Here is a 23,443-nt window from a genome sequence, read left to right as displayed (position 1 = left end):
GCGAGCACAGGTTCAATATACACATTAGCAAGTATTTATAGGTTGCGTGTCTGGATGATGGAGGGATTTAGACAACAACCTCAACAATCAGCAGCATACACAAAATCCCGACAGTCTGATCCCAATCCCAAATTCCTTCTTTCGTGTTACAATTCCACAAGCAATTAAAATGGCTACTTAGCTGTGTTATATTATTATAAATAATTTGTCAAGTACTTAACGTATGGGAAGTGGTGTTAATTGTTAGGTATTACTACCCAGGTAAAAATTATACCCGTGTTAGGAAAGCACAGCAATATACCATTAACTTGTTTAATATGCCAGCACTGAAAGAGTGATACGTTTTTCTTCTACATTTCTACTACAAGAGCTTTGTTATTACTTTGATCATTAAAATTCTTTCCGCAATAAAGGTGATTCAATGATTTTACAAAGCAAGCTCATCTCTAGAACGTTATAATTCGACAATTTTAAGGCATTTCAACACAGACCCTCGTACGTATGTCATATATCGCATTGCAGATTTCATCCAATAGCACAAAATGTACTCTGAATGCAATATCATCTTATCAGTATTCTAGCACCATAAGCTGTCTCACTGCAAGCAGGGTACTGTTCATTACAATGAAACTGAAAATGGAATAACTGAAGGATTGATTTATATGACCTTCACTCGGGAATGTTCTAATTCTGACATAATCTCTCTGACTGAAATCCTTAACACTGTATAATTTTGATTTATTACCCTTAAAAAAAGGAGCCGAGATCTATAGATCAACAGAATACCTAGCATGAAAAAGAGTGGTGCAACAGCTCAGGAAGACTGCAAGAAAATGCAGATTGATCACATGACTTTACTCCAAACATTGTCTCAGCCAGCAAATCCAAGAACAGGGCTGAAAGCAAGTGGAAAAACATTATGCGGATGTTTTCACAAATCCACTCCGTCACTCAGAAATCTCTCCAGATTACATATGTTTTTATAGCAAGGATAAGAGCATCTTAATAAGTAAAAGGATGAACCAAACTGTTTACTGAAAGTTGCAGGAAATGTTTAATAAACAGCTCATTTATGGCAAAACGTCCAGATCCTGATTCCCGATACACTACACAAAGGGCTGAAAAACTGCTTTAGCAGGCAGCTCTGCTTTACTCCCTCACCAGCTGAATAACCTATTTTATGCCATTCTCTCTTAACCTCAGCTTGTCACGGGGGTCTGGGGAAGGCTTTTCCATGGTGCGAGGGTATGTTGGACCTGTCTTACTGCTAGCAGGTGAAAGCTAGAACAGCCCTGCAGCGTGCTTCTTCAGAATAACAGCCGCTACCTGTAAAGCAAGGTAGTTGGATTTTGACCAAAGTAGAACTCCTATAGGATTGAGAGGTGAATCAGGTTGGATTTGTTACTTGGATTTCTTTTGGAGAGGTAGATAGAACAATGAGAAGAAAGGACAGACAAACATTTCACTGGACGATAAAAGCCAATGAAGACAGCTTTACTATCTTACAGAATTAAAATCAACACGTCATTTAATTTTAAGCAAACTAAAAAACAGAAATCTGTCCCCCCCCCGTCCATGTGTTTTTCCTGTTCGTAGTGTGCAGTGAAATGAATGCTTGCCTCCTTCCCTCCCACACACTAAGCTCGCAGTTCCCACTTAGCCACTTCCCAGTCCTGTTTTGGACAAATCTTTATCTTATCAGCCTTCTCTTGCAAATCCTTCTTCTCTAGAGCACTTAACATCCTCCTCTTTCACAAATTCTACCTTTCACAAGTGGTGCCTAATCAATCTTACTTTCAACTGTCTGGAAAGTGGAGGGTTTTGTTTTAGAAAGAATTCTTTTTATTCAGCGCATTTCATGACTGCTATGAATACTTGGTTTAATTCTCACAGATGGTAGTCTCCCCTATGCAGGAACATTGTCTGCTTCGGTGTATTGCACAACGCTGATCCAAGCATATTATTCTCACCTATGAATGGGCCTGTTCCTTATTACTCCCAAAGATCAAACATTGCACAATCCCTCCAGTATTAGTCGCTTATGGACAGTCTGAGCTAAAGCTACTGCAGGCACTGCAAAAGCACTACAGCCTGAAAGAGATTATTCCTTCCTTCCTGTATACGTTAGAGTGGATACACCAGGAACTAAATTTGTGCTTAGGGCATAGCAGGAAGTGCCTGACTCTTTTTATGTATCTGTAGAAAGAAAAATGAAAAGGGAAAAAAAAAACCCTTAGGGGAAATTAAATTTAGGACATTTGTTCCCTTTAGCTATATGGACACAGTTTTCAAGAACAATAAAGTAAATTATTTATATTAAAAAACATTTTCTACTAAAACAACATGAAGACCTATTAGTAGCAGACGAAAGAGAAAAGCGCGTATTATTTTTATAACCAGTTAGCACCGTAATTGTTTATGCTGCACATCAACATATATGAATACAATACAGACAAAATTTGATTCCTTGGACTAGAGAACTTAAGGTAAAGCCCAGTTCTGCAAACCAGTCCTGGCGTGCTTGACTTTCAGTATGAGTTGTTTATTGAACTCTTAAATGAATGTATTTATCGGTAGGAAAATCAAAACAGCAGAGGAAATAATACGGTCTTAGATTTCCCAATGGTGAATTCATTAGCGGAGTCAATTCTGAACTCAGCCTGCCATCTTATCCACCAGACAACACTCACTTTCCAACATAATGACAGATGATCATAAAAGCTTAATAGTGTTTTGCTGTGCTGGTAGAGCAAACAGGGATGGGAGCGAAGAAGAGCATGGTATCATTGTCTTTGACCAAAACATTAAGCGTGAGAGATTAAGAACTCGACTTTATTAGGATGATTATCATCACCCTCAACAACTATAAAAAGCTCTCAGTCAAACGGTTCTGACTCACTTGTTGAAGGGTGCTAGCATCTGCAGAGGAAATTCTGGGTATGGGCTGTCACCAGTGGCTAATCCGTCTGGAACAGGTGCACAGCGTTTTGCCAGCACCGCTTCATTGCAGGGCCAGGAGATGCAGCGCATAAAAGGGATGCCCACTTGGAAAAGAGGTGGAACAAAACAAGAAAGGACGTTGCCCCTCTTGGCATCTCTTCTGAGTGGTTTCCGCTGGCAAAGTTATGGTGACTTAGTAGAATTTGGAAGCATTTGTCCCCTCAGTGCACGTCAGTGGTAATATCCTACTTGCCCTTCCCCGAGATCAAGTTCTCCGTGGCCACAGCAGCAACTCTTGGTTTACATACTTTTGCAGCTAGTATGTTTATGATTGTAAATTCAGCTCATTTTCTATAATCTGGTGACTGTTAATATTTTAAAATATCACTAGAATGAATAAGTAGCAGATCGGTCTAACCTGACTAAGATCAAAGAACATTTATTGAGCCCTTTCAGGACAGAAGACAGAAATATTGCAAAATTGACTTTCAAATGAACAAACAAGTAATACATACGCAAAATCTCAACTCTGGCAGAAGCTGAACGCTATGACATTTGATCTGCAGTAGCACTTGGGTGTCTTGAGTAGGTCAACTGAAGCAGAAGGAAACCTTTCTCAGAAATTATCGCTTATCTAGTCCAAACTGGTGGTTTCCGAATAATAGAAAATATTTTTTCTTGCATTGTAATTATTTCCATTGATATAGATATGCCCATTAAAAAAAATTACATATGATAGTTAGAGAGGACCCTATAGTCAGTCCTGCACCAGAAAGGCCAAAAGACTTTTTTGGAAGGATTTTTTAATCTGAAATATAACATACCTTTCAATACAATATTTTTTTCCCAATTAAAGTTTTTCCATTGATGGAGAGTGTACCAGTCACTGCTTGATTTCGATTAAGATTACAATTTATTGCAAACTTACTGCATTTATTATTAACCTGAGCTGTAAAAACATTAATACTAGTAATTATGAAACTTGAGAACAATGTGGGGAGAAAAAAAAGAAGAGGGAAATGAAGCTCATTAAATGTCTGGTTCCCATTGATTGCCAATAGCTGCTAGTGTTAAATTAAGAGGTTATTTTATTGTCCTCTGCAGCCAAGCTCAGCCATACTCCATTCAATAACCAATAATTTAGGTCTTTGAATTAATAATAATTACCAAAAAAAAAAAGTATTCCCCCTTTTCTGGCATGCTGTGTTTATTTTAGGATATTAACACAGCAATCCAAATACAACATGTAAGACTCCCTCAGGGCTTTCTGTCTCACATCCCAGACCTTCTGTTTCTTTATAAGCTCTAACAGCCACAGTTATAAGAGATATAAATAGTCTGAAGCACGGGAGAATCTCTCTTCCCTGACAGAATCTTTATTTACAAGCTGTTCAAACCTAAGCAGGTCAAATAGTCCCTTGCTGGCAGGTTAATAAGGCCCACCTGCCAAATAAACCCACCAGTGAACTCCACAGGGCCTACATAAATCCAAAAGGCTTGGACAAGAGAAAAAGATTTTCTCCTTAGGAATCATGCTGAGATGAGATGCTTATAGTTCAAAAGGGGTTCATCTTTCAAACTCCAAAGTGCATGTCTGCCTGGTGCACACTCGTGAGCGTGCCAAAAGCTTGCAGAACACATGGCTCATACCTTTAGAAGACACCATTATTTAACATTTATATTTCAATATTGCTTACAGACAACGACACGCTAAGGGCTCCTGTACTGGTGCCATACAAACATGTAAGACTTCAAAGTCCCTGCCCTTGAGAGTTTTTAGAAGGCAAATGTAGTTGGGCCATAAATTAAATCTTTAAAATTATTTAATGCTTGAAATACAATTAATTTGCCTACAATGCCATGAAAGGGAAATGGAAGAATAGAATAACTTATTATTTAAGCTGACCTAGAAATTAATTTTCACAAGCCACAGTACGTATTTAAATGAATCTTGACCACTATTAAAGTGGAATTCTGTTCTGGGACCTGCACTGTTCAAACACTACTGTTGAGTAGATGTTTCCCACTGAACCAACAACTCCTTTACAGTGTTTCCTAAATCAGATAGGGCCAGCCCTAGCAACTGTCCCAGTGTGGGCATACTCTTAGGCCTTTCCAGAGGCTTAGTCACTATGTTTATATTGCACTGTAAAAAGCACCTCCAAAGTGTCATTCAGATTTATACTTGCTGTTTGTACAGTCAGGAATCTGGTAAGTTCTGAGAGCATGCCTCGTTATTTATTAGTTTTACAATGGCATCAAGCAGATGAAGACAGCCAGCCACGCAGCAGCAAATTGTGGTTGGGCAGCAGGAGGTGTTACCATCCCCGGCCCAAGCCTCTGAAGCAGGACCTCGTGATCCATTCATGAAGGGAGTCAGCTTACCTTTGCACACCAGGCTGGAAACCATGCCAGGGCCCGAGCTGATTCACAAACAGATTAGATGTCACTGCCTCAGAGGTGGCAACAGCAAATGGGGAGGGAAATATACAGCTGGAGAGGCAGTGTGTGTTCGTGCAGGGGGCTGGGGATCACCAGACCAATTTTAAATAGCCAGTGGAAGGCTGGTAAAGTTCTCTAGCATATTATAAGGCACGCATCCATAGCAGACATACAGGCAGTCTGCTGCCTGCCTGCAAAAATCCTCAGGGACACGTTACAGGCAAATCAGGGAACACAAACAGTCATGCAGCTACTCCGTCCTGCAGGTCTAGGATGCGCTAGGCCAGACTCCCTGCAGATGGTGGGGATTACAGCTGTATTAAAACACATAGGACCGGGGCTGCAAAGAGACAACTCACATATATAATGCTAAGCACGTGCATTTGCCAGTGACTCCAAATAAAAGTCAAATGTAACTTTTACAAGTGTACGTGAAACAAGGAACATGTAGAATGTGCCTTTAAGATGGCATCTTGCAGCAAAGCATTTAGTCGCACTGGAAAGCCCTCTGTCAGGTCACTGGAGGCTTCACTGTTTTGGGAGTCTGGTATTTCAGATGAGCTGCATGCTAGAAGCAGCGTACTTTCAGTCAAAGGCAAAAGTACCTTTTCTAGCCCCTCTAAAGGCTCCTGGGGTAAGATGGAAGTTGAGGCCTAGATTCACAGGTGAGGCGCTTAAATGGCACTCAGAATTCAGGAGTTTATCTCCTTCTTTGGACCACTGCAAACAATTTATTTTCGAACCTGGAAGATGCACGTAACCCCGGCCCTTCAGCAGATACCACGTACCCAGTTGCTGTAGCAATTGCAAGAGGAGGAGTGTCTAACACACGATGGCTTGCGTCCATGGGAATGCTGCTATTATTAGCACAACAGTACTACAACCATGCTCAGCTTCAGCGTGAGACAACAAAGTGAACGCTCATGGGGGATGCCTCCTACGTGCTGGCTAAGCCCAACACCTCTTCTCCACCGAGTACATTCTTCATTTGAATCACAGTTCAGTTCAGCTGCTGTAAATGCAGCTGAAACAGTGCGATGTTTCTGTACTGTACGTAAACTGAACGCAGATCCAGTGCTGGAGCAAGAACTGCCACGGTGGGATCACTCTTGCATTTAGGGTTGAGCTGCTGACAGTGAACCGCAGTACAGCTCCCGCAGGCAGCTCAGCAGCCACCTTTCGCTCCCTGCTAGGGCTCGTTCACCAAGCAAGTGTCTCATAATACGCCTGCACTGATTTGCAAAGTGTAAGCTCTGGCTCATTAACAATAACTGAAGCGAACAAATATAGCTTAGAGGAGCTAGCATATCAAGCTCAAGAACATGGTAAAATGTGCAAGAAACACATCCTACTCCCTTCAGTTTTCACAGCAAAAACAGGACAGGTGATAATTTAGCAGTTAGGCCTTCATTTGCAAACCTGCCCATCCTATGGCTCAAATCCCGTTGCTTCAGCCCTTATCAAGTACGCTTGCACATACTCAACACCGATATAAAACAAGTGCTAGAAATCTTATATAAATTCCCCAAACAGTTCCCAAAATTAGTGGATATTTCTGAAAACGTCTGTCAGCGAGCATTCTTCTCAAGGCATATATACTGAGTAAATGGGATATGATCACAGCCACAGTTTCTCAGTACAGGAAATTGCCAGCCACCAACATAATTAGAAACAGTTCATATGATCAAATTAATCATTCAAAAAAGAGCAATTACTGTTAACAGAATAATGGCATGCCTTAAAGAAGAATGAAATTAACCTTTAGGACTGACAGAGTTACCCTCACCATTCTGCATAGAGGCTGCAAAGATTAATATATGTGCGAAATAAAACATTGCATTAGAGTCTGCTGAAAACAGAAGTAGCATTATCTATCTGGCCTATTCAACCCTTAACAAACTTTATTCTTTGGCAGTGGCATACAGTGGAAATATCAATAGTCACTTCTCTGCCAAAATGAAAAAAAAGCCTTCCAGACTTACACTGCTATAGAACGTATCACTTTGTGCTTATCGCTCAACAATAATTATGTGAAGATTAAACATAAATCATAATTTGAAATGCAACAGAATTAACAGTAAAACCTACATTGTAGATCCTCAGAAGCTAAGAGTTAGCTGAGCTTTCGTCTTAACAAGCTAAGATCTAGAAACTTGTATCAAATATATTCCAAAAAAAATGTAATTTTGCTCTAATGCTCTGATTATGAATGCATTTCGGTATTTATACTTCTAAGTGAGATTTTGTTTATAAACATAGCAACATACTATGCAGTCAATAGAGGGAGGAGTTACTGTGTTTTGAATCCTCAAGCTGTGTACTTCCACAAACATTAGATTTATTTTACTCTGAATGTCAGCAATGTTTAAAGTCATACTGATGCTGAAGATAGAGGCATAATTTCTATAGACAACTTTATCAGTGCACTGAAGTTCCTTTTACCAGGCTGGAGAATGTTAGCTACTTAGAATTAGTATACAGCTGCTTTTTATCATCCCAACACTGGAAAACAGCAGGGATATGATCCTCAATTTTCCTTTCTCCTGCCCTCTGCCTTCCCCTGAAGATGTAACCCACTCCCTCATGTCTTCAGCATTCCTTTTGCTCGCTTAGTGACACTTCCCTTCCTTCTACTTAGGATAAGTGATGCAAACAGAAAGAGACTATTTGTGAGAAGTGACATTTGATCCCATTATTTTCCTAACTGAAAATGTACCTGCTAAACAGATTGGTGCATAACTCCTAGTAAGAAGATTCACATTTAACTGTATATTTTCACTGACATTAAAATTTCTTACTCTGAACTGTATTTGAGCTATACAGTATAGTTGCACTTCGGATGTCTCTCATTTGGACAATTACATTAGAAATTCTCTAAGCAGATTACTTTTTCTTGAAGAATCAACTTTCAATTAAAAATACTATTACTCCATTTTATCTGAGATTATACAAAACATACAAGAAGTCTGAAAAGCCTGTTCTTTCTCATTTTTGACTTTATTTTAAAGAATTCTAATACACAATGCTGAAATTTCAAATTACCATTTTTATGAACTTTCATTCGGATTAATTAGCCAGTGCATTTGTAGGCTCCCAAGAATTCATTTAGTACTACAATTTCAGAATTACTATGCTACAGTTAAAGTATTTTGAAATGCTGCTTTAAGTTTTATACTTAAGTTTTTATTAAATTTTAATATAAAATATGAAGTTTTATAGAGTTTATAAAGTTGATACAAGTTTATATTAAGTTTTTAATTCTTAATTCTAAAACAGAAACTTGTTTTCTTGGTATTAAGCAGAATGGAGTACGTTGGCTGGCCAAAAACAAATGTATATGTGCTGATAAAGATTTTTCTTAGCAGTCTTGATGGCATGTGAACTGACACAATTGAAGGATCGGTGGCTCTGTCTATCTACACCTAACACAGCTGAGGATAGGTTCAGGCAGGTTGGAAATAACCATTACTCACTGTTAATCCTAAGAAAAAACATGGACTGCTGGCTGGCTGAAGCCAGTGCTCAGGTGATGGGTTGCCAGCTGACAGTGTGAAAGAGCAGCCATGGTGATGAGGGACAACACTGGGAAGATATCTCTGCATCAGTGCTACAAAAAAACAGAACAGGCAGTATTAACTTTCCCAGTGCGTTCACATTTTGAAGTAGAACTACAATGCCTTCAATGCTTAGCCTGAAGAGGTGGGAAAAGCCAGTGAAAAAAATATCTAAATTTGTGGATTATATATGGCCTAGTACATCCCTTACCTCACCTGTAGGACAGTAAACACTGCAGATAGGCTGTGCTGTTCTACTAACTTGGGAGGATCTGATTTACTCATCAGCTGCGCTCACGTAACTTCAGTACAACTCTACATTGCTGCCAAGACTACCTGTGACTAGAAGAATATTTACTAACTAGACACTGATGTGAAAACCTGAAACAGAAATAAAGAGATTAAAAAATCCAGAAAGCAATCAGGAGAAAACTATAAACATGAAGTTCTTTCCACAGAGATCTACAATTACATTAAGTGTGCTTGCTAACTACACCTTCATTACGTTTGGCCTGTGGCAGGAGAAGAGCAAAGCTTTAGCACAGGGACTGCAAACCTCCCTTATTTCTCATAGTGAGAGTTACCTCAAAACATGCCCCATCCCCTTGTTAAGGGGGTTGACCAGGCTCTCAGGGGAGAGATTTTCGCACTGTTGCATGGAATAGTGCCATGCACATTTGGTTAGTTTCTGAGCTCTACCTAGCACAGCGAAACTACACTGACTGCAACGTGGGCCTTAGCCTTTCAGATGCTCCTGTCCCTTCGGTGGCAACAAAAAGAACCATCTTCCTTCTGCCTTAGGACTTGTATGTATCATAATGTATGCCTAAGGTCAGGGGCACTGCCTACCATTATTGCTGAATAAATAGTGAAAATGTTCTTGGAATAGTGTTTTTATTGCAAATTATCCTTCAGCCTAGTAACTAATTAATAACCTCTAAAACATTTAAATGTTTCTAGAACAATACACAACACTACATTTATTTAAATTCCTCTGAGTTGAACAGATATCAGTCTTGGTAGTATTTGTTAATACAGTATGTCCATAAAAGGTGAATATAAAACACAATCAAATTTTAGATACCAAATGAAACAGGACTCAGTAAATGAATACTATGATTTACTCTAGCTATACATCATTTGGCTTCAATGACCTGTTCTGCTACCCAGGAAACATCAAACTGAAAAATACTGTCAAACTCGAAATTACTACAGAAGCTAATGAAAGAGGATAAAACTCCCAAGAGGTTCACTCTGGAAATTTGGAAACTACTAGAAGCAGATTAGGGGACATTTACTTTGATTATTTCAAGGCCATCACTCAAAAATAACGCTCTGTGACTCTTGTTAGCACAACCTCCTTCTACACTGCACGTGCAGTCATTCACACCTGTTCAACAGAATTTAAAACTTTTTTGAACTCAGTTTTGAAAAACATAGTATAACTACCTACTTTCAGAGTGTCAACCTCATTGTGTAATGCCATGGAAAAAAGGATTTTATTATCTTGGTATGAGCTCAAGAAAACAGTCAATTGTTTTTGAAGTTAGAAAACTGCATATGCAGTTTCTTGTTAAATGGGCCTTGCCTTTCAACAAATTTGCACTGATGTCTATGTACAGTCTGAACCAGTGCCTTTCCAGTTAACATCTTTAACTTTCCAACATAAGCTCCACTGTACATTTGCATGGTGGGTCTATTAGGATGTAATTAGGTGGTTGCAAATCTTAATAGTACAGACAAGGCCAATGATCTATATGAGCTGAAAGGAGCAAGAAAGATTTGCTGTCACCTTGACCACGATAGCAAAATCCTTCCACTTAAATCTTAAACAACTGACAGAGAAGGCAAACATGAGAACTGCAATATCTGGAGGATCTTATACATTAGTACTAAGGACAGAATTTAAAAAAAAATCTGTTTCTCTTTTTAAAAATCATAGAGATGGTTAATAAGCCTGAGCACGGAATTTGTTACAGAGAGTAGATAGTGCAATTGTAGTATATCAGTTACTGATAAATAACCTGGTTTATTACATAAATATTCTTCCACTGAAAATAGCAAGAACCCCCGTAAACATAACATGCTTCATACTTTCTCTATTTTTTTTTACATTAATGCTCAACTGTGGAAGAAAAGCACTCCTATATATGCCATTACGCAGCAAAACTGCAGGATCAGCATATTTGTACGTCTATTAATTTGTATTGATACAGTGCCTCTATCTTTAATTAGAAAACATTTTTCTGTAAACACATAACTGATCTTGAAATAAATGGAAACTGGAAATTTCTCACAATGTTTATTTCAAATTAACTATTTTAAAATGTAACAGCTCCATCTTTTTCTTTAATGCTGTAAAAACTGACATTCAGAAGCTAAATCTCACACGTCTAACATCTTTCTGTTTTTTTTTTTTTAAAAAAAACAACACTTAAAGGTAGAAAAACAAGTTCAGGTACCTTTATCAGTAGAGACAGATTTCCTTCAGCTACTTTGAGATTAAAGTTTTAATCAGCCCCTGATTAAGTTTCTCATTACTAAGTAATTAGCACCAAGTGCAAACCATTGGACCGTTAACTGCTGTTTGAAGGAAGTTGCACCCGCCATTAAACCCACGCGCAAAGACACCCGCAAACCATAGCTTCTACCAGTAAGGACTGGGCAGGGTGGCTCGAGGATTTCCATAGCAGATGGACCAACAGTGCTGGTGTGCTACCCTTACCTCCTGTTCACCTTTTGGGTGAAGCCAGGCCCGGCTGCCTCACAGCACAGCACCCACAGGCGACGTCCTTGGCCCTGGCCGACGTTCCCCAATCCTTTCTCAACCCCCTAACGGCTCAGAGGAGTTGGCTGTTACCTGCTTTGCATTACCCACTGCGACAGCTCATGGGAATATTTGTTCCTATCAGAGCATGACAGATATTTAACGATTTGGCCTGAAAAATAGCTGTGCTTTCAATTGGCAAATTGCAAGCACATGTACTTATTTTGATGCGAGCGAGAACAAATAAACCAGGCCGTCCTTCCAGAGGAGACAGCCCCGGTAATTCGCAGCCAGGCGCGCTCGGGTCCTTACAAACCATCCCAGAGCCTCCAAATTGTGTGCAGTCGCGGGGAAAGTCAAAACATTTGGCTTAAATCAGGGCTTTATTTTAGAGAACGCACATGTGCCGGGTTAGGAGGGCACGGTTACCAGACGTCCCCGCACAGAAGGCTGAGGGGAAAAAAAGATAAAGAGGTAAAGAAAATATATATATATAATAAAATATAGGGAAAAAAATAATAAAAGACGCTCTCCTCGTCGCCCACCTGGGGACCCCCCCCCACACACACACACCCTCGAGGGCCCCACACAGCTCCCGCCTTCAGCCTCCCCTCCCCTGGCTCGCCGCCCGCCCTCCCCTCGGTCCGCCACCGCCGGCCCTGTCAGAGCGGGCGGGCGGCCCTCGCGCCGCTCCCGCCGCCGCGGCCCCGCGCGCTGCTGCCGCTGCCGCTACTGCTGCCGCTGCTGGCGCTGCTGCCGCTGCTGGCGCTGCTGGCGCTGCTCCCGGCCGCGCGTGCGGGCGGCTCCGTGCGGGGGGATTTGAAACAGCCGCTCCGGGGGCAGCGCAGCGGCGGCGCCCAATCAGCGGCCGGGATTTTTCGCGCTGGTTCTGGCCGGAGGAGGGGGCGGGGCCGCCGCGCAGGAGCCGCCGCCGCCGTTGCCGTGTCCGCGTCCCTTCGGCTCCCGCCGCCGCCGCCGCCGCCTCCTCACAGCTCCCCGGCGCCCAGCTCCCGCCGCCTCGCGCCCGGCTCCCCGGGGGGAGAACGATGCGCTAGGGCACAGGTCAGTGAGCCGCCGGGCTGCTTTCCTTTGCCCTTCTTCCCCTCCCTGGAGGGAGGCACCGGGGCACGTTCCCGCAAGGCCCCGGGCGGGAGGCGGGAGCGGTGGCGGCGGTGGCTGTGGTGGCGGCGGCGGCTCCGTCGCTCTCCGGGATGCCGCCGCCTCGCCTCGCCCGGCCGCGGCGGGGAGCCCCCGGGCTGGGGCTGAGGGCGCTGCCCGGCACCCCCTGAGGGAGGCGGTGGTGTGGTGGTGGTGTGGGGCCGGGGTCCCTCCTCGGAGGGGGGGGGGGGGCACCCCCTCGAGTTACCCGCCCCTAGCCGGGCACCTCCCGTTTCCCCTTTTTATTTTCCTGAGAGGAGGGGTTTTTATGTTATTTTTATTTTTTTTTTATTTGTTTGTGTTGCGTGCCCCCCCCCCCCCCCCCCAAGCCTGCGCTCCCCCCTCAGCCACCACCGCTACCTGCCCCTCGCTGGGGAGCCGCCGTCCCCTTCCCCTCAACCTCCCCAAATCCCCCCAACCCCCCCAATCCCTCCCAACCCCCCCCCAAACTCCTTTCTTCCCCTCTAACCCCCCCCTTTCATCCCCCCCAAACCCCGTCCCCCCCCCAGCCTGCCGCAGGATCCGTGCCTCGGGGGGGGCGATGCCGAGCCGGAGTCCCGGCTGTTGCAGCTTCATCCTTTTCGCCCCCCTCTCTCCTCGCCTTCCTCCTCCTCCTCCTGGGCTCTGCGGGAGGCCAGGGGCAGCATAAAGGGGTGAGGGAGCGCTGCACCCCCCCAGGAGCTGGAAGGGGGGGGGGGTTAATCAGTGCAAAGCAGAAAGAGAAACGCAGAAGCAAGGGGGGGGGGGAAGCCGATGAAGGGGAGGAAAAAAAAAAACACCCCTAAAAACACTCCCCTGGGATTTAAATCTTCCCCTCCTAAGGGTGGGGAGCAGCCAGGGTCACCCCCCCACCCCGTGGCATTGGGGTTTTGGGGAGGTGGGGGCTGCTCCTGCCCCTTCGCTGCGGGTGGGAGTGGGATCGCACGGCAGCAGGAGTGAATGTAACTCTGGAAATGTATGGAGGGGGAAGCCATGTTTGATTTATTCCTCCACTAAACACTGGTGTGATGATCCTTCCACTTACACCCTCCTGCGCTCCATCCTGGACCGGTACCGGAGGAGAGGCTCGCTAGGAAAACGGGAAGAAAACCTTCCTGCGAAGGCTGTGGGGCTGCCTGGCTCGATCTGCGTTAAGGAGGAGAGGACAGGGCTCTTGCAACTTGAATTGATATTTGTGTGGTAAAAGAGCCTGGGGAACTTGTATTCCCAAGGCCATAGTTACAGCTCATCCGCTGTGGCTTTACCGCTCTGGGGGTGGAGGAGGGAATTTGCCACACTTCTTGAACGTATTTATACTTGCTTTTTTGTTTTTGTTTTTTTTTTAAATATGTCGGCTGAAAGGAGGAGTAAATACTAGTAGAAGTGCAGAGACAGTAAACACTGTATTTAAGCAGATTTCAGAGAAAATGGGCCTCTAGCTAACAGCCATTAAACAGGCAGGAGGCTGGTATCAGTCATTGCCCATGTATTTTGTGTGTGTGAACAGTTTCCTTATTGGCATTTGCATTAAAATTGGTTTATAATGATCCTTAAATTTAGGAGCTAATGCTGCCTGTGCTGAGTAAGCTAAACGAGGTCTGTGTTTAAAAAAAAAAAAAAAAAAAAAAAAGGAAGATATGCTTGGCTTTTAAACATTTTCAGACATCTAAGGAAGGTAACTGTAAACACTGTAGGGTGGCAGTGAAGTTTGTAATGGATTTTGCAAAGAGTCCTTGCTGGTGGTTTATGTGGACAGATGCTTACTAAAATTCCTTAAACATGGAATGTGTGGCCAGGGCTGAAAGAATAAATTGGTTCTTCACCAACATTTTTGTATGTAAGTAGAATCTCTGTGAATTTATTGTTGAAGCTATTATTTGCTTGTTTTGCTGTGGGATTTTTTTTCTCAGGAAATGCAGCATATCAACCTTAATAAACTCCTCAGTTTCACAGTGTGGTATTATTTGACTGTTGGATGTAATCATTGAATAAAACCACTGTTTTGCAGGACTACTTGGGGCTCAGTACTTACAGTATATGCAATTTTTTTGGTTGTTTCAGTAAGCATCTACGTCCCATTTACTAAAACGTGCCAGGATTTTCATCTAGTTGGTAGCCATCAGAAAATACGATATTTTTCCACAGTATTTAAATGTAAAAGCTTTGGATATTCCTGGGGGCTACATGGCTAGTTGTCGTGAAGATTATAGGAATTCCACCTTCATACACGCTCAGAAAAATTCAGACATGGAAAGTACAGTAAAACCTACTAATTTATCAAATATTATTTGAAAATATCAGAAGAAAACTAGGCCGTGACGTCTTAAGGGTGCAGAATTAAAGTGGTTAATGCATTTGAAATTAAATGTAAAATATATTTCCTTTTAGTTCAGTACGAGTCCAGCAAATCAGTAGTAAGAATGAAAAAATATTTGTTCTAGTATCTGTGGGGCTGTATGCTTTTTCTGATGCCTGTGGTTGCTCTGCAGATGAGAATATTGCATGTAAATTACAGCTGCATGCAAAAGACTGGTTATTACACCCCAAAAAAACTTTTGTTTTAGACTGGAAGCAGAAACGGGGGGGGGGGGGGTTGCTTTCTAGTATTTAGGCAGTGAAATTGATGTGTGTGGATGTTCGTGTGTGTGTTTTTGTGTCTATGTATCTGAGTTCGCGTCCAAAACATTGCGCTAGCAGAGCAGCCTAGGAATGGAAAGAAGGGATTGTTTTTCAGTGTCCTATTGTTTGTGGCCCATTCACCTCTCACTTTTGCACTGAGCCTGCTTTTTGTTCCACCGGTGTCAGTGCGCTTCCAAAGCGAGGCCTGATTTCTCCGGGCTGATAAATGCGTGTCTTTCCTGGTGGTCGATCAAAGCCTATCGACTACCCTGGAACTGCATGCATACGTAAAGGTTCACCTGCTCGGGGCAGATTGCTGGATCAAGGACGTAGTTTATGGTGAGAAGATACAAGCAGGGTTCGTGCGGCATTTCGGTCACCTCTGGTCACTCCCCCTTACGTAACTACAAAGAGATCTCGTAGGCCTTAAGCAGAGAAGATGGTTGAATGCATGAAAATTGCACGTATTTTTTCCCGTGGAATGAGGTGAAGCACCTAGCCTTTTCAGGGGAAAAAGAAATTCGCCTCTCCTCGAGAGCACCGGGCTGCACAATGGGAGGCACCCACTGAGCGATGCCGCTGGAAAGAGCAGATCCCCTAACAGTCAGTAAACAAACATCAGTAAAGAAGCACTCGATGCAACTAATAATAACGCCGTAGATGATGACTGTATTTTAATACTGTCTTTGTGGCTGTATTGTTTGAGGTCTTTCTGAGGTTTTTGGCAAAGACAAATGAAACGGCCTTAGGGTTGAGTAAATACGGTCTGGTATCGTTCTTGTATGTAGGCTTTGGGTGAAGAAGACTGGTGACACTGAAGCGGATCTAAGTGGATAAGTAAGTCCGCCTTTCCAGGAAGCATCGCTTCCCAGTTAGGATGTAGCTTTGAAAAACGCCTTCCCTGAGGATGTACCGGCCTCTTGGTGGTGTAAATGAGGAGGTGGAGATGGAATGCGCCAACCAGGATAAGTGGGCATGTGGGAAAGTGGGGAGAGAGAAAAACTCCCATCAGGGCTTGGCACAGGAGTCTGAATTTCCTTTAGTGCACAGCTGTGGAGGATTTGGGAGAAAGGGGGTGATGAGGAGAGCCTCGTTGATGTGCCAGCAGTCACCCTGCAGCTTTAAATTGGGGTAGCCAGCCGAATGGGTCAGTTAGCTATTTTATGAAGTTAATGGTTACTTGAAAAGCTTTGGTTCCGAGAACGCTTTTTGAAGGAAAAGAGAGAAACTACCCAAATTCACCCTTCACTGCAACTTCAAATTAGCTTCCCTATGACCTGCAGTTGTTGGAGGTAATAAGACAGCTATATAAATGTATTTAAGGTTTTTTTCTTTCGGTTTACACTGACAGAAATTACAAAAGTGATGTGTCAAGTGCTATTTTTAATCTTTTTATCAAATTGGTGGTGTCCAGTGTAGTTACTTCGTGTTTTCTAGCATCAGCAGGAAGGAAAGTATTTAGAAAGTGTTACAAGGGAAACTTAGGTCATACATGCTCTGTTCTGCTGCCCTTCTGGTGAACAGCAAACTACGAAAATACCCAGGATTCCTGGGAACAGATCATATATACTAATACCTTGTGTCTGGTGATGATAGGTTAATGCATAGTCCATCATGCATTACTTTGCTCCCAAGCAACTCTAAACTTTAGCACTAGCTAATCTATTGAGTCTCTGGTGCATTTGAAAGGCTGCTTCTGTCTGAAGCATGAAATAGACCATCACGCCAACTGATGTTCTTAAAATGCATTTTGTGTGCAGCAGAGAAATACTTGTTAATCGTGGTTGGACCATAAGTAAGGCTTCTGCTATACTTTTTGCTGCCATTCAATGGAAATTGTTCCGATAGTGCAGCGGAGTGATGAGCCACGCGTGGAAAAGAGATGTTTGAAAACCTTCATTTGAGGGTTTCATAGCAATGAAATTGAATTGACTGGGTATGGAAAAATGAAGCGCTGCGTACTTCAGAGTATTCTTATCTTGGACAAAATTACTTTGTCCTGGGGCACCGTCGTTGCAGGTTCTGGCATTTGACATAATTTGGAACTAATGAAATATTTAAGTGACTTAAAGCATGTGTTAAATTAAAAAGGGTTACTCAACAGGTGATGGCTCAGTTTCTAGTTTTGTCCCCATCCTTTTAACTTGTCCTATTTTTAACTTAGTATGAGATAGCAATTTGATCTTGTTTTGAACTTTGGTATTCAGCTCCCCAGTACGAATTGGAGCTATTTTATATTCATCCATATTTGGAGGAAGGATACATATGTGGCAAAGGACAGTAAAACTATAGTGTGATGTGCTACTTTCCTCCTAGCTGTAGCCTTCTGCAGCAGAATTATATGTAAAACTAACAAAGGGGGGGGAGGAAACCCAACCCTTCTGCAAGCTGAATGGTACTTAAGGATTTTTTAGAGCCTATTCACGTTCTTTATAAGGAGCCCTTAAATTGGCATAGACTTTCATAGAAGCTTTAACATTTTCCTTGTGCTGTCTGTGAAAGACACTGTCAGGTTTCTGTGTGACTCTTTGGAGAAGCACAGGGTGGTCTTGTTCTGTTGGCTGACGGGGATGGGCATTTAACTGTCCTTCTGAAACCAGTTCTGGTCTGTACCTCCTACTGAAGTACTGACGTCTCATATCTGTGCTAAAACACACAGAACAATTTACAAAATTTGTGTTTTAAACTAATAATCATCTTTAAGCGTATTTGGCCTTGAGGACTAACCTTAGAATTCCGTGTTTTCTTAGCTACGATCAAAGACAAAGTAGAGCGTGAATGTTGTCCTCTTCTCTGTGTTCTGCCCTGCTAAATAATAGATACACCGAGGAGCAGAAGGTGAATATTTTGTGACAAAAATATTTTCAAGAAAGAAGGCTGAGGTTAGGTAAGATTTTATTAGAAATGTGATCTGAACTCCGTTTGAAACATTTTGAAAAACTACTGATAAAAGAATAAAAGAGGCCCTAGGAAGAAGCTGCAGTAAAACAGCCTCCTGTCATGGTGTTCGGGACCCATTTCATTTATTTATTCATTGTAATATATTGAAGTGTAAATGTGCCCGCTGTGGCGTGGGTTAGCCTGTGGAGCTGAGGTTCATGAGATCGTGTGTCAGATAAATCAATTGTGGAACTTGCCAGCCTTGGTGGGATGCCATCGGAGCACAGAACCTGGCTGCACTGGCACTCAAACATCTAAACTGGGAAGTTATCTCTGTAGTGAAGAATGCCCAGATTCTAGTCTGATAATAAAGCCAGAGGGATTTAAGCCAAAGTATGAACCTTGGAGAGCAGTGTAGGATGGAAGAGATGAATATGGATCCTTTTGCTAGCTGGATCAGTTGCCAGGAACGTTCAATCAGATACCTCAGAATGAAATTAAAGTTGTGATTTTTCTGTGGATGCAAAACGCAGGCTATCAGAAGCTGCTGTGTAGTAGCACTCCTGAATAAACTGGAAACAAATGTTGTGAGCCAATCTGGAACATGACTGAAATTCAGCAGCAGTACAGAAACAAGGTATGTAATTAATGGAATAAGAAGTAATAGGCTTTAAATGTAATGCAGAAAGGGCATGTACAGGATCTATTCAGCAGTGGAATGCTTGGCTCCAAAGTGGTAGTGATAGTTGAGCCCTCAGAACTTCTGCAAGTAATCATAGCAACTACAATTGCTTAACAAGGCTTATTTCGAAAGTCAAAACTCTAGATTTTCCGATAAGAAGCAGTTACCTCAGAATTTCTCTAAAGAGCCGTGTTTGATAAGGCAGTGAACTAATCCGCAGAGCTAATACTATGCAAGGTGAAAGGACAGCAAAAGTGGCAAAAAATGCCCATTGTAGGGCCCTCAAAGCAGGGTTGGGAAAGTGGGCAAGAAGGTCAAGAATTGGCTTGTTGGACGGGAAAGTGTTTTATCTTTCTGTCCCCAGGTGAAATGGGTAAACCACGAGACAGCTGCAGAAACATAAAACTTCCTTGTAGTCTCTTTACCTGTAACAGTCATACTAATCTCTGCTCTGAAGACGTTCTTCATGTAGACTGAGTGAAAAAAGTAGGAAGGGAATTAAGAGCCAAGAGAAATGTGGTAATGCATTTTGGGAAAAGCCTGTGAAAGCCCTGGCACAGGGAGATACTTCGTACTTTAAACAGTGTCCTAACCAGAAAGGCCACTTATTAGCAGGAATTTGGATTTGTTGGGTGAGTGTCTAATGCTAGAGACTCTTGTGAGCTTGGGCCTTGTTTGAGTGCTCCTGCTATACATCTGCCATTTGTGTATGCTAGCTTTGCTTTGAAATAATGCACTGATAGGATAATGAACATAATCGGACATATATGGTTACAGTTGATGTGTAAAATGCACCAGAATTAGTACAGTGTGGCCAGGATTGCATTATGGATGTAATTATGTTGATCAGATATTCATATAAGAAGGTTTTGGTGATAGGTGCAAGTCTACCAGTAAAAGGCCATAGTGCATTTGAGTTATTATTACCTCTCTCTGAACATTACCTCCCAGGTACGTATAAAGATATATATTTTTACAAGTGTTTCCTGTCCACATTAGAGGTGCGTTATCAGTTTGGTGTATTGCTGCTTGTACAACCAGGAGACATGGGCAAATATGGCTCTGTGCTGAAGGTTTTGATGCTATACCGTGTATTCATATAGCTAGGCTTTCATACTAGTGACAAGGCCTCATATATCACCAGTGTCACAAGGCAGCTTTTTACGATTGCAATGCACAGAGTATGCTTCTGGCATCTAAATCCACCTACCTGGGTAATGCGGGGATAGATACAGAGTGTTCTAAGAGGTCTAGGCAAAATTCTTCTTTATTAAAATTAGCTGCTATCTGATCTGGGCAATGTTGTTTGTTTCCGTAGAGGTGTAGCAGATAGCATTTTGTTAATACTGCAATTTGATTCGTTACTTATATTGATAACTTATTTTATGATGTCATCCCAGATTTGATCGTCAGAATATGCATGATCAGAAATGTTCATGATACAGCAAAGCTTCAGGCAATTCCTATGCTGTCATCACTGCATATGAGAGGAAGGGCAGGATCATTGGCCACAGTGAAGAGGAAACAGATTATAGTGCGTTAACCTGCAGCAGTGAGTATCGTGTAGAACCAGAGGATCCAGGTCCTGAAGATATGGTGCAAGGAGCAGAGGCAGGCTGCTGAAAAGAAAAAGCTGTAGGATTAAAGAAGGCGTGGGAAATGAAGGTAGGCTTGGAGCAGGTGAAAAAACAAACAAACAAAAAAAATACAGCATAAACGAGGAAGGAGCTCTGCAACTAAGTGCTGAGTTATTTGAGATTGCATTCGGTTCGTCCTCAGAGAGAGAGAGAGAGAGAGAGATCATTTCATTGGTAAGCACCTAGGCTGTACTGTATTGTCAATTGTTTTGCCAGGGAGCAGCCTTCCCTTAAGCTGAACCATTTGGAAACCCCCAAGGAGACAGAAAAGTCTCAAGTATGCATTTGAAAATAGTTTTTTTTTGATCCATTTGCTAAGCAACTGTGAGGGCTACCTACTTTATTAAATTCTGGTGGTAAATCCAGTAATTTCTACAATTTTAGGCACTAATGTTCCTCTCTGCTTATCAGCAGAAAAGAAGCAACTCTTTTCTATTTGATTTGTGGCCTTAGAAATGAGGAAGAGATCTGTAATCTCTCTTCAGTCAAAAATACATCATTCTACAGGAATTTGCTCAAATCTGTCTACCTTACTTAACCACCCACCTTCAGTAGCAGGAGTGAAACTGACAAAATTCAATTTCTTCTGCAGTGGCAAAAGAATCTTGATTTTGAAGATGACAAATTAACGGAGAGAGGTCCTGTTGTAGAATCTTCTAGCCTTATCCTGAGCAGCAGAGGTTGGTTACAAGGTTTTTCTGGAGAGGAACAAAAAGTTCATCGGTTTTGTAAACTTGTTTTTTGCAATAGCAAGTAACATTTAGAATGAAGAAATTCTTCACTTTCCGTTGTACAATTCTTAACTGTACAAGCTTGCATTCTGTACAAGCTCATATTGCCTATTGCCTTCTCCTGAAGGCAATAAATGCTTGTTTCGGTTGATGAAAACAGACTATTACAAATAAGTTCTGACATGTTATCCATTAAGAATAAAGCAAAATTAGAAAAGAATTATAATTTTAAAACATTTGGTGGCAAACAAGCGCAACTGTAATTATGCTGGTTATTGTAACCTTTTCACACAATTTCAAAATATGCTTCATCTTTTTCTGCAAATGCACGCTAAGTGTCTATATAAACATCATGTGCTGTAAGGATAAAGAACTTTTCTTGTACTCATTCAAAAATACCTTGTAGGTCAGCCTTGTCAGCTGACAGGTTAACTGGAATCATTGTCTGTCTGCAGTGAGACTAATCAAGTCTTTACTTCAGGCGCTTTTAAACTTAACTTTAGTCCAGAAGAGCCTTTTTTTTTTTTAATTATTTTATTTTTCTTTTCTAGGTCTTCTAGACAGAAAAAACTAGTGGTAAATTGTTAGAAACATTTGATATAATGATTTTCAGTTATCTATTAGCTGCTACAGTAATGTTTTACTTTGGGAGAAAAGCAGAATTTGCTGGGTAGAGCTGTCTTATAACAGCTGTTGGCAGACCCACAATGCGATTTTCAGTTAGGCATTTTTTCTGAAAGTAAATACTGTTTAGTAATCCTCTAATAATTTTTCATTATTTTAATATAGTGTAGAATAGTCACTGCGTGACAGAGAGCATGTCATATGTCTTTAGTCCTATTTGATATTCTGTTTTTTCAATACAAGGTAGTAGGAATAAGCATACTCCAGATTTTCAAATGTATTAGCAGAATGTATTGTAACTTTGATGAGCTCTAAGTATTTTGTCTACTACTGGTCTGAAAATAGGAATAGCCTGTGGCCTTAACGTTGGTGAGAGAATGGAGAGGGCTTACCACAAAGTTACCTTTACAGGAAAAAAAAAAAAGCAATAGCCATCTATTAGCTTTTTCAGTACCAGCCGAAAGCCTGATTTGTAGGTAATAGAAATAGCTTTTGTGGATGTTCTTTTACTGTGAATTTGTTTTTAGATATGTTGTGTCCCCCCCCCCCCCCCCCAAGTAATTCACCTGAGAAATGGCTTTAAGAAAAGTCTTAGACAAAACAGAAGTGGTATTTCATAGTGGCGCGTGTTGATGATTGTTTACTCTGTTCGCTCCCTTTGGCAGAATTGGAAGGAATGGACTCCTCCATTATTTCTGACACACAAGAAAAGCATCTCTGAAATTGAAGCAGATGTGGAAGAAGTGAATAATAAATATCACACAAATGATAGTGGCCTGGACAGTGAAGGAGGAATGTGACATGCAGACTGACTGCATTTGGCACATGACTCCTGTCAGATGACGGACCTTCAAGTAATTAATAAAACTATTTTAAATGTCTGCAAAATAATTTGCCTTGTGTAAAATCTGTTTTTGAGTATGAAAATACGTACAAAGCCACTGCCAGGACGTATCCTTGTCCCATTAAAATATCTAGAGACCTTTCTCTGATAAGTCAAATCTCCTTTTGCTTACTGAAAGCTATTTGTTTTCAGGCCAAAATATCATGTTTATTCAGCAGACTTCTGGTCTGTCGTGTTTTTTCCTCTTTGTTAGTGAAAATTGTACTTGTTGGGTCGCCAGACAATATGGGACGATACTAGCTTAAGCTCATTAGCTGCTATTAGTGTGTGGTGCTTTTGTCCCCTGCCTTTCCCTCCCCTCCCCCATGCTTCCTTTTCTATAGATACGGTGTCATCTAGAAAAAGATAAGGGATTGCTTTTGCTTCTGTGCGATATGGCTGTCCAGCAAGAGTGAAGTTAAATTAACTATAAAATCTAATCGTATGCTGAGCTGCTTTTGGACCTTACTCGTAGAATTCTGATCAACCAGATCTTTTCTGTGATCTGTCTCGCTTGATCCTTTAATGTCCTGTATTCTAGCTCTCC

At 41.8% G+C, this 23,443-nt stretch overlaps 1 protein-coding gene across 6 annotated transcripts in view; it reads left to right on the top strand.

Moving 5' to 3' along the window:
• Positions 1–12,598: 12,598 nt before the first annotated feature.
• Positions 12,599–23,443, top strand: part of NSD2 (nuclear receptor binding SET domain protein 2) — an 81,490-nt gene continuing 70,645 nt past the window's right edge. The window contains exons 1-4 of one of the 6 annotated variants that reach the window (XM_083835225.1): positions 12,621–12,765; positions 20,422–20,686; positions 21,251–21,338; positions 22,679–22,867. The gene's annotated coding sequence lies outside the window, so the exon portion shown is untranslated. Of the gene's footprint in view, positions 12,766–15,465; positions 16,752–20,421; positions 20,687–21,250; positions 21,339–22,678; positions 22,868–23,443 lie in introns of those variants that run through there. The other 5 variants (XM_083835226.1, XM_083835227.1, XM_083835228.1 and 2 more) reach the window with 5 other exon arrangements.

This window comes from Anser anser, assembly GCF_964211835.1.
Source record: "Anser anser genome assembly, chromosome: 4".
Taxonomy (NCBI): domain Eukaryota; kingdom Metazoa; phylum Chordata; class Aves; order Anseriformes; family Anatidae; genus Anser; species Anser anser.
This window is presented reverse-complemented; position numbering and strand designations above follow the sequence as displayed.